The following is an 11,914-nucleotide window of genomic DNA, read 5'->3' on the forward strand; positions in this document are numbered from 1 at the left end:
TTCTACCATCCAATACAGTCACCAGGCTGCATGATCGACCAATATTCATTCTGCTACTCACAAGTTGCTCCTGTGCCACCATCTGGTCTCCTCCTCTGGACAAGCCCCAGGGAGCTGTTCCTCCCACTACTGACCTTCTCTATGAACCCACTTCCAGGATTCCATTACCATCGGGTCCACTTTCTCTACCATACATGGCCAATTCTTTCAGTGCTAGTTTCTGTAACAGAGCTGATGCACCTTAGTGATATCATTTTTCTCTTCAAATGATGACTCTTTCCAGAACACACAGGTGGCTCTGAACAGAGGATAATGGTGGTGGGGTTATCTCTGGTTGACAGAACGTTCAAAGTAAACTGCTAATGTAATTGAAAATGCAACAGTCAGGCCCATTTGGTCTGGCCCATTCTGCCAGACTTTATTTAGTGTGATTATTCTCATAGGTACCTAATTTTCTGCTTCTTTAGTTCAAGCTCCTTCATGAGCCTCCGACTTATTACATGGCAATGGATCCAGGATTATGCCCTCTTCCATAAAGATCCTGGGCCACATGCAAATCAAAATAGTTTTTGGATATCTGCTTATCCTTTTCAAGGTTGGTCTCCCAGCAAAATAAGGCTATCCCAGGTCTGGCTTATGGGCCAGAAGCTTGAAGGGAGTGAAAGTGAAACTCTTTGCAGTGAAGAAATTACTTGATAGAAAGAAAGATGATCACTGTTAAAGAGGTAGTTCTGCATTCTCTCAACATTTGCTTAAAGAAGATGGAAGAGAGTTGAAAAAATTGTGGAAGGAAAGTGACTGTAAAATAAAATGTTTTCCATGGATAAATCCACAAAAAGATAATTTGCACAAAGATAAGAATAATCTGGAACTTAAATGATAACACCTTATTTTCATGTTTTGCTCAATAATCTTTGAATTCAAATTCTTTACTTTGGTATTCAAAATTCTGTTTGTCAGGCCATATTGCTAAATCTATCTCCTTTTCCTCTTCAAATTTCTTAAATTCCAGTCAAAAGACATTCCATGCATTTCGTGATCAGTATTGGTATTTTTCAACAGCTGTCTTATGCTCAACTTCTCTTTCTGGATCTCTCATCCTTCATGGGCCAGCTCAAATTTCATGACCCTCATTGAGAGTTTCCTGGTCTGTCCAACCAGAAATTATATTTTCTTCTTTCAGACTTCTGTAAACTCTTATCTGGGCCTCTATTGTTCTACTTACTACATACTATGTTGTATGATAGCTTTTTATACATGATCTGATTAGAGGGAATTAGGCTTAGATTTAAATCCAGCATCAACCACTTCCTAGATAGATGATCTTGTATTTAACTGTGCTGAACTTCAATTCCTTAATCTAACAGATAAGTGTAGGATTATCATGTTGTAGACTATTGACAAACAAGGGCCTCCATTCTTAATCTCATATCCCTGACCTTTGCAAGGTGACTTTGTAGTACATACGTCAATAGGTGAAGTCTATTTCCCTATTCCTTGAACTTGGGCTGGTCTCAAACTTGTTTTAACAATGATAGTTTTGAACTTAGGCCTCAAGAGATCCTCCATGCTCATACTTACTTTCCTGGAATTCAGCTCAACTGTCATTTAAACAAGCCAAACCTAACTTCGTGGAGCATGTGAGACTATCTGGAGCAAAGGTATCGCATAGATCAGCCAGCAACCAGCTGAACTCTCAGGAAGATGATTAAGTGAACACAGCTGAGACAAAAAGAATCGCTCACTAAGCCCAAGCCAAATTAGCAACACATAGAATTGAATTGTGAGCTTAAAAAAACGTATGTGGCCGTCTTAGGATAGTGGTTCCCAAACTTTAGATGGCATCAGAATCACTTTGAGCACTTGTTAAGACAAAAATTACCCTAGGGTTTCTGATTCATTGGTCTGCAATGGGGTCCTCACATCACATTTCTAACAAGTTCCCAGGTGATACTGAGGTGGTTGGTCCAGGTACCACATTTTGAGAATCAATGTTTTAGGCTGTTAGCTTTGGAGGTAGTTCAAATATGTAGCAAACACTTAGTGATGGGCAGGGATATGGAAAAGCTCAGTTACTACAAACTGAAAGTGTCTGGTAGACAGTAGGTGCTCAATAAGTAGTTGTTATTATCTGTTATAGCTCCTCAACTACCTATAATTTTCTTGATAAAAAGAACTGTCATCTAGTGAGAGCAACCTACTCTTTATTTCTCAATCTGTATTACCCCCCACCCGCCTGTGTTAAACTGCTGTGTTTTAGATTTTACACCAAAAGCAAACAAGTGTTATACACAATTCTGTTGCTCTTTATCACTCATATTCTCTCTCATAATTTGGGGACATTTTTAAAGATAACTTAATACTCTTTAATCAGTTTTAAAATTCTTCTTTCCTACATTCACCTGCTATGAATCACTGGTAAAAATAAATCACAGAGTCAAAGTTTTATCATAGGTTGAGTGAAGTATAGTATATTGAATGAAGTAATCACCTAGGAAAAGAAAGAGCAAGGGGTGAATGAAAAGTTTGGGAGAAAAATGGAAAGATTAGTGGACTGGAGATTTCTATGAGATCTGAAGGTAGCTGTAGTGGGAATACATATATAAGAGAATAGGAAGGGAAAGAGTTATGGTCAGAATTTAAATTATTAGAATTTAATATTTGGAGGATATCATTACTAAATAATATAAACAAATATAAATAAATTTAGAATACTCTAAAGCACATCTCAAATCAGATATGCAACAAGTTTGATAATGAATATTCTAGTGTTATGCTCTTTACTATCATCAAAAGCCATGATAAGAGACAAACATATCTACTTTGCAAAGGCTGGAAAACTGATGCTGAAAACATTACTCATTACATCATTCAATGTTTTCAGCAAAATTCCATGAATGAATTACTTTCCAATTTAGTGCCAGAAAAAAAAAAAGATATTTGTCTTCCATGAAGAATTGCTACATCTCTTCCTTTATGATATTCAAAGTTATAAAATTCACCATGGTTACATCTTTGGGCTGCTAAAAAGTTAGGAGCCAAGCTTAAAGTTTAACTGTTTCCAGATTGTGTTAAATTCCCTTCCTTTTGCCTTCAAGCCCTCCTATGAACACCTCTGTTACCACGTATGCATCACAGTCAAGTAACTCATTAAATGCATTTCCTCATTTTACTGTAAGCTTCTAAAAGTAGGGACCATATCTTTACATCAGTTCATTTGTAGTGACTAGCTTAGTGCCTAGTGTGCAGCAGGTAAGGTATAAGGAAAATTTTTGCTAAATTATGGACTAAATACTGGCAGCTCTGAGATAGATGGATCATATTAATTCTAATGGGCAGTAAGTTTGCTCTTTCCTTAATTCATGGGCTCTAATTTTATATTTTATTTTTATTAATCTTATCATATTTGCTTCACTTCTGGGTGTTAAGAGGAAATCATTTCCCTCTATTTCTTGTATTTTCTTTTAGGTGGAGAGAGCCCTGTTAGTCTTATACCTCTGGCCTCTTTCTGCCCCTTTATTCAGTCTACCCCAAGAGAGCTGGAGTGACTTATCTGATTGACAAATCTGAGAAGAATAAAGCAGACATGCTTAGCCCTAGTTCTCCTTTTTTCCAGTTTCATCTTTTAAATCAGTTGAATTGTGTTTATTTGATATACTCCCTTTTATTCCTCCATTTAAGTAGATCTAATTTGTCCTCTGAAAGTTCAGCTACTATTGTAAATACATTCCTTGCTACTTTAGTTTATCCTGTCATTTCCAGAACAAAAAGTGTTTCCTGCATCCGCATTTTCTCTTCACCTATAAAGCATCTTTCAGTTTCACTGCTTTCAGCCCTTGCACTTTTCCTGAGCCAGCCTGTTTTCCAAGACTAAGGCATCTCAGGTTTGTCTCTTTAACAAAACCTTGGTTTTGGATTTGTGGTTATTTTTCCTACTTTTTCTGTGTAAGTAAAATGTATATATGTAATTTGATAGAAGCTCACATTTATTTATATGCCCATTAATAAAATCCACTTCATTTCAAATGGTGAAGCCACGATCTGGATCTCTAATATCCATAGTATAATAAGTAGGTGCTACAATGCACAGCCTCAGAGATAATATAAATGCAGACAAGCTATGCAAATCTAGACTAGCCTGGGCTTGGTTCCAAATGAAGGTCAACATGTATAATCTGAAGGCCAAAGATATCTTGGAATGATATGCAGACCTAGATGACAAACATGTTAGATAGTATGAAACTCTTCATTCCTTTTAATGTCTGAATGTAATGCATACAAGAACTATTAAGCAAAGGACTAGAAGAAAAATGAAAATAATCTGAATCAAAGATTTCAACCCAAAGGCCTTTTGGGGGAGTGCCCAAAACAATACTTTCCTTCGTAGTTCAAGTTCTTAAACAGTGAGTCAGCATATCGGACCCAAAACATACTGGCTTCCATCTTTATACTTTGATAAAGCTATTGGAGGATGTAGTTTATACATGGGGCATTAAATTCCTAGTATTAATCCAGATTACACAGATTTACTCACCTAACTACAAGCATGGCCAAACATCCACAGGCTATCATAGAATATGTGGCATGTAGGATGGGGAAGAATGCTCCCTTGGAAAATAAATGCTCCAACAGGAAAAAGGAAGGAGATGTACTGAATATGCCCAGTTTACACTTTCCATATTTACCCATCAAGTAGCATATGCCACTCCATGTTGCCTGGACTGCAGTGTGTAAAGAGAGGGAGAATATTTAGAAGTATTAGAGAAATTGAGGTAAAGAGACTGAGATCAACCATAAACTTAATAAAATAAATATGAATGAATGAATGGAAAATATAATTGGGTAGGTTCATCTGGAAAGTGTAAACATGTAGGTAGGAAAGGCTGCTCTGGAATTCTTAGGTATTACCTGTAGAATACTGTTTTAAGTGCCAAATTGAAAACTTTATCAGAATGGGTGTGGTTACATTTACTTTTTAACACCTTCACTGAGATCCAAGCCATTGCCTGAGAGTAGCTGAAGAGGAACATCATCAGTGCATCCATTGGTAGTCATACCAATACCCACACAGTTATACACTTAGAATTGCCCAGTGAAGCTCCATGTTACTACAACAATAATGACAACAGAAGGGCTAACATTTATGAGCTCTTCCTGTGTGCCAGTCGTGAGCTAAATGCTGTATATATTACCATTTTGGTACTCAAAATAATTCTGAGTTAGATATTAATATTCTCATTTTACAATTAGGGAAAACACAGTAAAGTAACATACTAAATAAAGCTCATAAAACTGAAAGTAGCAATGTCAGAATTTGACCCCAGACTGGCTGACTATAAACCCTCTGTTCTTTTGCATATGCCAGAGTAAACACACCTGTAAATATTATGGGGCTGGATTATGAGAATTCTAGAACTCTTCTGACTTTCAATGTTTCTATGACCTGAAAGTGTGAAAAGTTCCTGCCAGTTAAGTGCTACCCCAGATCACAGTTTTTCTTCTTCCTCTCCTTATTCTTTTCTGTTTCTTCTCTATTTGAAAGTTCCAGTGGGCTAATTGGGAAGGTCTTGTATAAATACAGTAAAAGTCATTATAAGGTTATCCAAAGGACAAAAATGGGGAGAAGAGGGTGTGCTATAAATGGAAAATTGTTGTAAGTTTGAATTACAACTTGGTTGGACCCACTTAAGGCTCAGTAGAGGAAAACATTATATGCTAGGACCCTGCTAAAGAAATTTTACTTTAAATTCTAAGACACAAAGATGAGTATTTCACAATGTATTCTTAGGTTTCAAAATTTGTAACCTGTACATTTATGTAGAATCCTGATCATCATCATTATAGAAAATATTCTAGATGATACTTAAAAAATATTTGTGTACTTCTCCAATTTAACTAATATTGCTCTGGAAAGAATACTGGACTTTGAAGGTAAAAGTTTTACTGGGTGAAATAAGGTATATTAGTTGGTCTTGCTGAGCATCAATTTCATCTACACAAAAGGCCAAATAATATCTATTTCACAGATTTGTGGGTGGTCAAGGAAAAAATATATATATTAAAGTGCCTGGTTCAGTGCAAGACCCCTAGCTGATACTAGTAAATGATAGATCGTATTTAAATCATTGGAGGTAAGCCATTACATTTCTTCAGATTCCCATATCACTTTCTTGACAAGTGCCACAGTGTTATAAAAGTCTGAAAAAAGTTTACCTTTATTTAATCATTAAATTACCAGCCATGTTTTTGGGTGCCTATGGTATACCAAATTATTAGGCTCTAAGGTTATGAAGAGTAAAGGAATGTTTTCAAGTTGCTATGATTGAGTAGAGAAGAAGCAACGAAAAACATAATTATCAAATGGTGTGAAACATTTATGGTAGAGGAAAGCCCCCAGAAAGGATCCTAACCATAAAAGAAAAATGATCCCAAATGTAACCATCAGTAAATAGTTCTTTGGCAGCTCAGTAGCTTTCCACCTTTTGCCAAATCTCAGATTTTCTAATATGTGACTGATTCTCGAAGATACTTGCTTGTGGCATTGAAATGAATGTACACTGGACTTGGCAAACTAAAGAACTAAATTTTAAGTCTGGGTTTGTCATTTAGCAGTTGCTCAAATGGGCAAGTCAAAGCATATCTGTGATCTTTAGTTTTTCCTTCTGTGAAAGCATATCTTGCATGTGTGTGTGTGTGTGTGTGTGTGTGTGAATTAAAAGGATTTTTCATTTATGGAAATTGCAAAATAGTTACTCAAATGGTTAAGGTGAGAAGGTCAGTAATAGTACTTGGGCTTAAAATCTGTGAAAAGAGCAAGAAAAATCTACAGTCACTCCACACATAGCAGTTAGCTAAATGCTCACCAAAGGTTAAATATAAATATGTGCCATTATGTAATGCCTGCTGAGGACCTGACTCTGATTCCCGGATCCAATGGTGATATTTCAGGCAGGTATGGCTAACACAAGGCACATGTGCACACGGACACCTCCTCAGTAGACATGTCTACTGAACTATAGTCTGTCCTCTGCTGAGTTCAAGAAGTCTCAAAATTCTTTCTCAATACTTTTGTTCCAGATTGTCACTACCAGTCAGAGTTAGCCCTCAGGTTGAAATTTATTTGTCATTCCAGATTCATAATCAGACTGCAGCAAACAGGCTCTCTGGTATGGCCCGTGGTGCCTTCTTTCAGCTAAACAGCATCCTGCTGGAATGTTGGAATCAGCCGGACAAAATACCAGGAGAAAGGACGATTTCACACCTTCATTCCAAAACATTCAGAAATTGTTATGAACATATATTATGACCAAGGCTTAGGGTCTGTAAGAGTCCTCACTGCTCCTGAGCAGCATCCCCAAGCCTCCTTAGCTCCCTGTGAGCTTTCATGGTAACTGCCTACTACCTGAAGTCACCATATTACATCATGCCAAGACCATACAGAGGTGAAAGCCACTTATAATAGCTTAGCCATTGAAATTATATATATATATATATATATATATATATATATATATAATTTTTGTATATGTGTGGGGGGGAATATATATATATATCCTTGTGTATTGTACAAGGATACATATGTATATTCATGTATATATATACACACATATGTGTACACACATATATGTATGTTACATTTACTTTTATACATTTTACATTGTTGATGCTATTGTAACTATATTGTTTTTATTTCAATATCCACATTCATATTGGATATGTGGATATACACCACATTCATATCTGGTGTATTAGTCATCTCCGACTGCCATATAAAGATATCACAGATTGGATGGCTCAAAGAAATGTGGTCGTTGGTTTATTTTCTTGTAATTCTTTCTGTTTAAACATCCAATAATGTTTGCATCACAAGATGACTTAAGAAATGTCCCGTCTCTTCAGTTTTTTAGAAGAGCTTGTGAGCAATTGATCAACTGATACTTATTTTTTCCTTAATTGGTTGATAGTATTTGCCAGTGAAGCCATCTGGGTGTGGAATTTTCTTTGTGGGGAGGTTATTAATGACAACTTTAGCTTCCTTAATATATAGGGCTACTAAAGATGTATATTTCTCCTTGAGTGATCTTTGGTAGCTGTGTCTTTCAAATAACTTTTCCATTACATCTAAATTGTCTAACTTACTGGCAAAATGTTCATATTACTCCCTTTTAAATGTCTGTAAGGTCTGTATAGGCATTATTGTCCACCCCCACTTTCTCCTCCCTCCCCCACTCTTCCTTTCCCCACCCTCTTCCCCTCCCTTTTCTTTCTTTCATTTCTGAGATTAGTAATTTTTTATATTCTGTCTTTTACAGCCAATTAATCCGGTAGAGTTTTGTCGATTTTATTGATCTGTCATGGAAACAGGTTTAGGGTTTCTTTCCTTTGTTTTCCTGTGTTCTTTTTCACTGATTTTTGTTCATCTCCATTTCTTACCTACTACTTTGCATTTAGTTTTTCTTTTCAGCTCTCTATTTTAAAGTGAAAGATTACACAATTTCTCTTATTCTTAATTTATTTAATGCTACCAGTTTTCCTCTAAGGACTGTTTTAGTTGTGTCCCACACATTTTGATGCAGTATCATTTACATTCAATTAAAAATATTCACTAAATTACCTTGTGCTTTCTTTTTTAAAATATGCATATTTAGAAATGGCTGTTTAATTTTATATACTTGAGGGAGCTTTCAGATATTTTTCTGTTATTGATTTCTAGTTTAATTCCATTGTGGTAAAAAAAAAAACAGGCCTCATAATTTCACATCCCTTCAGTTTATTATGACTTGTTTTATTAACCAGCAAATGGTCTATATGTGTGAATATTTTGAGTGCACTTAAAGAGAATATGTATTCTGCTGCTGTTTAGTGGAGTGTTCTATAAATGTCAGTTAGCCACCTTGGGTGATGATGTGGTGATAAATGAGACATATAGAAATGTCTCCTATATTCTTACTAATTTTCTGTCTACTGGTTCTATTAATTATTGAGATACAAGGGCTGGACTCCAGCAACCATTGAATATTTACCTATTTCACTTTTTTCCCCCCAGTTTTGCTTTATGTTTTGAAGTTGTTATCAGATGTATGCAAAAGTAATATTATGTCCTCAATGAATGTATCCTTTTATAATTATTAAATTTACCTTTTTAATATTAATTTATTGATAATATTTGTCACCTAACAGGCATTAGGAAAATAAAACTCAATAATGGATTAGTTTTGGTGGAGAGAGAGAATTTTAATCAACCTTCATCAATTGCCACAGGGAAGAAATCTTATAATCAGGTTCAAAGAGGCCTGAGCATGAAGGTACAGGAAGCTGTGAAACGAGAGTCACATCCTAGATTATAGATTCTTTTCTGCTCAATCAGATTCCATGGGGCAGCTTTTTCTTAAGATCACTGCTAAGATTTTCACTGGAAGGTCCTTCCATGGCATAAGGATAGTTCTGTCTTGCTTATCACTGTAAGCCCAGCATTTAAAAGAGTACCTGGCACATAATGGGTACTTAAGAAGTATTTGATGACATGAAATCCTAATACCCAGAATGGCATTCAAGGCCTTTTAAAACTGGCCTTAGGCTCATTTATCACCACCACCTGGTCTTGTGAATCCTGTTAGGCTATGGGATGAAAAAGAATTGGAATGAATTTTTAATATCAAGTCTTTAAACAAAGAGCTGCAACCAAAGGTACTTTGAAGACCAACCTGCCAGGAGAAGAGGGTGAAATCTTAGATGTGTGCAGGGATGATTTTAGGCATTTATTACAGGGCTGCTTTAAGAGAAATGTCAATGCTGGCCATATTGATCTTTTTGGTATCTAGAAGTAAAGAAAAAGATTAGGTGTAGGTTATAATTGGTATGTAGGAAATGGCAGGTAATTTCCTTTGATAGTGGTTGTGGGCAATACCACTGCCATTGAAGAACCAGGTACGGCTCTAGTGGACTTTATTCATCCACCTTAAAAGACTCTCTGGGTTTGGCCCTAGAAGCCTCATCCTCAAATCTGGTGGCACTTTTTGCCATTCACGACCACTGTACACATTCATACCACCTTACCTCTGCTCTTATTCCCTCTGTCTAGAATAAACACTCCCTTTCCCAACCTCCTGGCAGGGTGATCTCTTTCTTTATTTTCCTTTGATTCAGATAAATTGTTACCTTCTTTTGAAATTTTTTCTGTCCTCTCTAGGCAAAAATAATTTCTCTGTTTTGCTTTTCAAACCTTTTATATCTGGCACCCTTAATAGCAATCATCATATTCTATGACAGTTTTTGTTTATGTGCCTGTTCCGTAGATATAATGAAACATTTTTACAATTAGAAGACATACTTCCATTCCCTCACATTTTTAAATACTATTTGCCTAGAATAGTGTCAGCCATATAAATTATTAAGTATTTTATAATACACTGATTGAATGAGTGACTCTGACATAATTACAAAGTTCCCTTTCAACTTGGGCTTTGCTGGGTCTGTGGCATTGATGGCTACTCTGACTCTCATAATTTTTTTAAGCATTGCTACTTTCCTTTAAAAGAATTAGACTGCTTACAAAGCACTAGGGAATTGACTGAATTTAAATATACATCCTATACAAGTTGGCTACACAGTTTGATGTTTGATTTTTAGATCTGTGTTCACATTAATAGTTCATCTGGTTAATACTTGATCACTTAGGAAAATGATAATAAAGGTAGCTTAGCTATAGATAAAATAAATTTGTAAAGAGATTTAAAATGCAATATGTTTTGGAAATAATAAATTAGATCAAAATAGAAGGTTTTGAAGTTCATGTTCAGTAGTCTTCCCACCTCTCAGGTACCTAATAGTTATGTATTCGAAGAAAAGTAACAAAGACAGTTGGAAAATGAAAACATGTCTGTTAGCCTGAACCATCCAAGAGGCAGTGAGTGACATCATGCCTTCCTCTGTTTCTAACATAGCAATTGTGTATGAGATTGGAGGCTTACTCATATGTTATATAAATAATATGAAAATGTATTTTTTCAAAGGTTTTTTAAAATTTTGGACAATCTCCTTTTGTTAAGATGTTAAAGGAGCAAAAGAATTGGGAAAAGAAGTGTACCTTCAATTGGGTTGTTCTGTATAGCATCCTATAATCCTGTGCTATACATATCATGACTGTCCTGGGCCCTAGCAATTTATTCACCTATAAGAAAAATGGGTGAGACCAATATAATGAACTTAGTGCAAAAACTCTGTCTTTGTTTAAATTGCAATATATGAATAACAAATCCACAGAACAACTAATCCAAAAGGCCAAAAACATGAAAAATCAACTTTAGTAGTAGTTAGCATGTGTAAATTAAATAAATAATGGACTGCTGCTTCTCACCCATTAAAGTGGCAAAATTTAGAAAGCTATCATAATTAGTGCTGGTGGGGAGGCAGGGCAAAAATCACTCTGATATATTATGAGAGAAATTTGAAATGCAATTTAACAATAGCTATTATAGTAAAATATATGCATATTCTTTGATCAGTATACTACTCTTGAAAAATCTATTCCATAGAATAAAAGTTTATGAGGACAGATGTATGAAATAGTCTTTCCAGAATTTAATTGTAGCTTAAAACACACTGGTTGAAAATAATATTCATCAACAGTGGAATAATTTATAAAGATTTTATTTGGATATACACCATGAAGGGAAGAGTATGCGGTATGACCTTTATCTTAGAAAAAAAAAGGTAAAAATTACTGTTTGCTTAAGACTCCTTGCATGAGTATGGGGAAAGGCACACCAAAATATACATTCCAGATGATCTTTGATTTTGGGAGGTTGAGGGAGGTGGTGCAAAAAGAGGAAGGATAAGGACAAAGAAAAGAAAGAGATGGCAAGAGCTGCCTAGGAATACTTGGCATTAGGTTAATGGAAACGCTAGAATGTTT

This window comes from Manis javanica, chromosome 4 (genome assembly GCF_040802235.1).
Source record: "Manis javanica isolate MJ-LG chromosome 4, MJ_LKY, whole genome shotgun sequence".
NCBI lineage: Eukaryota > Metazoa > Chordata > Mammalia > Pholidota > Manidae > Manis > Manis javanica.